Genomic DNA, 6338 nt, shown 5'->3' with positions numbered 1-6338 from the left:
GAGGATTGAAGATTGAGGATCAAGGATTGAGAATTGGGGATTGAGGATCTAGGATTGGAGATTGATTATTGATGATTGCAGATTGAGAATTGTGGATTGAGGATTGAGAATTGAGGATGAGGACTGAGGGTTGAGGATTGAGGTTTGAGAAATGAGGATTGAGGATTGAGGATTGAGAATTGAGGATTGAGGATTGAGGATTGAAGATTGAGGATTGAGTATTGAGGATTGAGAATTGAGGATGAGGACTGAGGGTTGAGGACTGAGGATTGACGATTGAGGATTGAGGACTGAGGATTGAGGATAGAGGATGGAGCATTGAGGATTGAAGATTGAGGACTGGGCATTGAGGATAGTAGATTGAGGATTAATGATTGAGGATTGTGGATTGAGGATCTAGGATTGGAGATTGATTATTGAGGATTCAAGATTGAGGATTGAGGATTGAGGATTGAGAATTGAGGATGAGGACTGAGGGTTGAGGACTGATGATTGACGATTGAGTATTGAAGATTGAGGATTGATTACTGAGGATTGAGGATTGAGGATTGAGGATTGAGGATTGAAGATTGAGGATTGGGTATTGAGGATTGAACGTTGAGGATTGAGGATTGAGGATTGAGGATTGAGGATTGAAGGTTGAATATTGATGATTGAAGATTGAGGATTGAGGATTGAGTGTTATGGAATGAGTACGAGGACTGAGAGTTGAGTATTGACGTTTGAGGTCTGAGGATTGAGGATTGAGGATTGAGAATTGAGGATTGAGGATTGAGTATTGAAGATTGAGGATAGGGTGTTGAGGATTGAAGAATGAGGATCGAGGATTGAGGATTGCAGATTGAGTATTGAGTATTGAAAACTGTGAATTGAGGATGTTCTATTGGGGATTGAGGATTGACAACTGATTGTTGAGGACTGAGGGCTGAAGATTGAGGATGCAGGATTGAGGATACAGAATTGAGGTTTGTGGACTGAGGATAGGGGATTGAAGAATGAGTATTGAGGATTGAGAATTGAAGATTGAAGATTGAGGACTGGGGATTGAGGATTGAAGATTGAGGATTAAGGGTTGAGGATTGTGGATTGAGGATCCAGGATTGGAGATTCATTATTGAGGATTGAAGATTGAGGATTGAGTATTGAGGATTGAGAATTGAGGATGAGGACTGAGGGCTGAGGACTGAGGATTGACGATTGTGGACTGAGGGTTGAGGACTGAGGACTGACGATTGAGGATTGAGGATTGGGGATTGAGGATTGAGGATTGAGGATTGAAAATTGAGTATTGATGATTGAAGATTGAGGACTGAGGATTGAGGGTTGAGGATTGAGGACGAGGACTGACGGTTGAGGATTGAGGTTTGAATATTGAGGATTGAGGATTGAGGACTGAGGATTGAGGAGTGAGGATTGAAGATTGAGGACTGAGTGTTGAGGGCTGAGTGATGAGCATTGATGTTTGTGGATTGAGATTTGAAAATTGAAGATTGGGGATTGAGTGTTGAAAACTGTGAACTGAGGATATTCTATTGAGGATTGAGGATTGACAATAGATTGTTGCGGACTGAGGGATGGAGATTGAGGATTCAGGATTGAGGATTCGGAATTGAGGTTTGAAGACTGAGGATTGAGGGTTGAGTGTTGAGGATTGAAGATTGAGGATCGAGGATTGAGGATTGAGGATGGAGGACGAGGACTGAGGGTTGAGGGTTGAGTGATGGGAATAGATGTTTTTGGATGTAGACTTGAAGATTGAACATTGAGGATTGAGTATTGAAGATTGAGGATTGATGACTGAGGATTGAAGATTGAGAATTGAGGATTGAGGATTGAGGATTGAAGATTGAGTATTGAGGATTGAAGATCGAGTATTGAGGATAGAGGATTGAAGATTGAGGACTGAGTGTTGAGGGTTGAGTGATGAGAATAGATGTTTGTGGATGGAGACTTGAAGATTGAAGATTGAGGATTGAGTATTGAAAACTGAGAATTCAGCATATTCTATTGAGTATTGAGAATTGAGCATTGATGGTTGGGTATTGAGGATTAATGGTTGAGGGTTGTGTGTTGAACATTGAGGATTGAGGGCTTTAGGATTGAGGATTGAGTATTGAAGATTGAGGACCGAGGTCTGAGGATTGAGTATTGAGGGTTGAGGATTGAAGATTGAGGACTGAGTGTTGAGGGTTGAGTGATGAGAATTGATGTTTGTGGATGGAGAGTTGAAGATTGTAGATTGAGGATTGAGTATTGAAAGCTGAGAATTCAGGATATTCTATTGAGTATTGAGAATTGAGGACTGATGGTTGTGTATTGAGGATTGAAGGTTGAGGGTTGTGTGTTGCATATTGAGGATTGAGGATTTCAGGATTGAGGATTGAGAATTGAAGATTGAGTATTGAGGATTGAAGATTGAGGATTGCGGATTGAGGAATGAGGATTGAGGATTGAGGATTGAAGATTGAAGATTGAGTATTGAGGATTGAAGATTGAGGATTGGGGATTGAGGATTGAGGATTGAGGATTGAGGATTGACGATCGAGGATTGGTGATTGAGGACTGAGGTTTGAGGTTTGAGGATTGAAGGTTGAGTATTGAGGATTGAAGATTAAGGATAGTGGTTTGAGGATTGAAGATTGAGGACTGAGTGTTGAGGATTGAGTGTTGAGAATTGATGTTTGAGGACTGAGATTTGATTATTGAATATTGTGGATTGAGTATTGAAACATGAGAATTCAGGATATTCTATTGAGTATTGAGAATTGAGTATTGGTGGTTGAGTATCGAGGATTGATGGTTGAGGGTTGCGTGTTGAGTATTGAGGATTGAGGATTGAGGATTGGGGATTGAGGATTGAGGATAGAGGATTGAGGACTGAGGATTGAAGATTGTGTATTAAGGATTGAAGATTGAGGATTGAGGATTGAGGATTGAGGATTGAGGATTGAGGATTGTGGATTGAAGATTGAAGATTGAGTATTGAGGATTGAAGGTTGAGGATTGAGGATTGAGGATTGAGGATTGAGGATTGAGGATTGAGTATTGAGGAATGAGGATTGAGGATTGAGGATTGAAGATTGAGTATTGAGTACTGAAGCCTGACGATTGAGGATTGAGAATTGAGGATTGAGGATTGAGGATTGAGGAATGAAGATTGAGTATAGGGGATTGAAGATCGAGGATCGAGTATTGAGGATTGAGGATTGAGGATTGAGGGTTGAGGATTGAGGATTGAGGACAGGGGACTGAGGATTGAAGATTGAGGATCAAGGATTGAGGATTGGGGATTGAGGATCTAGGATTGGAGATTGATTATTGAGGATTGAAGATTGAGAATTGGGGATTGAGGATTGAGAATTGAGAATTGAGGATGAGGCCTGAGGGTTGAGGATTGAGGTTTGAGAAATGAGGATTGAGGATTGAGTATTGAAGATTGAGTATTGAGGATTGAAGATTGAGGATTGAGGGTTGAGTATTGAGGATTGAGGATGAGGGCTGAGGGTTGAGGATTGCGGTTTGAGGACTGAGGACTGAGGATTGAGAATTGAGAATTGAGGATTGTGGATTGAGGACTGAAGATTGAGGATTGGGCGTTGAGGATTGAAGAATGAGGTTTGAGGATTGAGGATTGAGGATTGAGGATTGTAGACTGAGTATTGAGGATTGAATATTGAGCATTGAGGATTGAGGATTGAGTATTGAGAATTGGGGATTGAGGATTGTGGGTTGAAGATTGAGTATTAAGGATTGAAGGTTGAGGATTGAGGATTGAGGATTGAGGATTGAGGATTGAAGATTGAGGATTGAGGATTGAGGATTGAGAGTTGAGAATTGAAGATGATGACTGAGGGTTGAGGATTGAGGTTTGAGGATTGAGGATTGAGGATTGAGTATTGAAGATTGAGGATTGATGATTGAGGATTGAGGATTGAGGATTGAGTATTGAGGATTGAGTATTGAAGATTGAGTATTGATGATTGAGGATTGAGGATTCAGGATTGAGTATTGAGGAATGAGGATTGAGGATTGATGATTGAAGATTGAGTATTGAGTACTGAAGCCTGACGATTGATGATTGAGAATTGAGGATTGAGGATTGAGGATTGAGGATTGAAGATTGAGTATTGGGGATTGAAGACCGAGGATTGAGTATTGAGGATTGAGGATTGAGGATTGAGGGTTGAGGATTGAGGATTGAGGATTGAAGATTGAGTATTGGGTATTGAGGATAGAAGAACGAGGATTGAGGATTGATGATTGAGGATTGAGGATTGTAGACTGAGTATTGAGGATTGAATATTGAGCATTGAGGATTGAGGATTGAGTATTGAGAATTGGGGATTGAGGATTGAGGGTTGAAGATTGAGTATTAAGGATTGAAGGTTGAGGATTGAGGATTGAGGATAGAGGATTGACGATTGAATATTGAGGATTGGGGATGGAGGATTGACGTTTGAGGATTGAGTATTGAGGATTGAGAATTGAGGATTGAGTATTGAAGATTGAGTATTGAGGATTGAAGATTGAGGATTGAGGGTTGAGTATTGAGGATTGAGGATGAGGGCTGAGGGTTGAGGATTGAGGTTTGAGGACTGAGGACTGAGGATTGAGAATTGAGAATTGAGGATTGTGGATTGAGGACTGAAGATTGAGGATTGGGCGTTGAGGATTGAAGAATGAGGTTTGAGGATTGAGGATTGAGGATTGAGGATTGAAGATTGAGGATTGAGGATTGAGGATTGAGGATTGAGGATTGAAGATTGAGGATTGAGGATTGAGGATTGAGAGTTGAGAATTGAAGATGAGGACTGAGGGTTGAGGATTGAGGTTTGAGGAACGAGGATTGGGGATTGAGGGTTGAGGACTGAGGATTGACGATTGAGTATTGAAGATTGATGATTGATCACTGAGGATTGAGGATTGAGGATTGAGGATTGAGGATTGAAGATTGAGTATAGAGGATTGAATATTGAGGATTGAGGATTGAGGATTGAGGATTCGGGATTGAGTATGAGGGCTGAGGATTGAGGGTTGAGGTTTGAGTATTGAATCCTGAAAATTCAGGATATTCTATTGAGTATTGAGAATTGAGTATTGATGGTTGGGTATTGAGGATTGAGGATTGAGGATTGAGGATTGAGGACGAGGGCTGAGGATTGAGGATTGAGGTTTGTGGACTGAGGACTGACGATTGAGGGTTGAGAATTGAGGATTGAGGATTGAGGATTGAAGATTGAGGATTGGGTATTGAGGATTGAAGAATGAGGATTGAGGATTGAGGATTGAGGATTGAGGATTGAGGATTGAGGGTTGAGTATTGGGGATTGAAGATTGAGGATTGAGGATTGAGGATTGAGGATTCGGGATTGAGTATGAGGGCTGAGGGTTGAGGGTTGAGGTTTTCGTATTGAATCCTGAAAATTCAGGATATTCTATTGAGTATTGAGAATTGAGTATTGATGGTTGGGTATTGAGGATTGAGGATTGAGGATTGAGGATTGAGGACGAGGGCTGAGGATTGAGGATTGAGGTTTGTGGACTGAGGACTGACGATTGAGGGTTGAGAATTGAGGATTGAGGATTGAGGATTGAAGATTGAGGATTGGGTATTGAGGATTGAAGAATGAGGATTGAGGATTGAGGATTGAGGATTGAGGATTGAGGACTGAGTGTTGAGGGTTGAGTGATGAGAATTGATGTTTGTGGATGGAGACTTGAAGATTGAAGATTGAGGATTGAGTATTGAAAACTGAGAATTCAGGATATTCTATTGAGTATTGAGAATTGAGGATTCATGACTGAGTATTGAAGATTGATGGTTGAGTGTTGTGTATTGAATATTGAGGATTGAGGATTGAGGATTGAGGATTGAGTATTGAAAACTGAGAATTCAGCATATTCTATTGAGTATTGAGAATTGAGCATTGATGGTTGGGTATTGAGGGTTAATGGTTGAGGGTTGTGTGTTGAATATTGAGGGTTGAGGATTTCAGGATTGAGGATTGAGGATAGAAGATTGAGTATTGAGGATCGAAGATTGAGGATTGCGGATTTAGGTTTGAGGATTGAGGATTGAGGATTGAAGATTGAAGATTGAGTATTGAGGATTGAAGATTGAGGATTGAGAATTGAGGATTGAGAATTGAGGATTGAGGATTGACGATAGAGTATTCAGGATTGAAGATTGAGGACTGGGGATTGAGGATTGAAAATTGAGGATTAAGGATTGAGGATTGGGGATTGAGGATCTAGGATTGGAGATTGATTATTGAGGATTGAAGATTGAGAATTGAGGATTGAGGATTGAGAATTGAGAATTGAGGATGAGGACTGAG

Source organism: Calliopsis andreniformis, unplaced genomic scaffold, assembly GCF_051401765.1.
Source record: "Calliopsis andreniformis isolate RMS-2024a unplaced genomic scaffold, iyCalAndr_principal scaffold0035, whole genome shotgun sequence".
Lineage (NCBI taxonomy): Eukaryota > Metazoa > Arthropoda > Insecta > Hymenoptera > Andrenidae > Calliopsis > Calliopsis andreniformis.
This window is presented reverse-complemented; position numbering follows the sequence as displayed.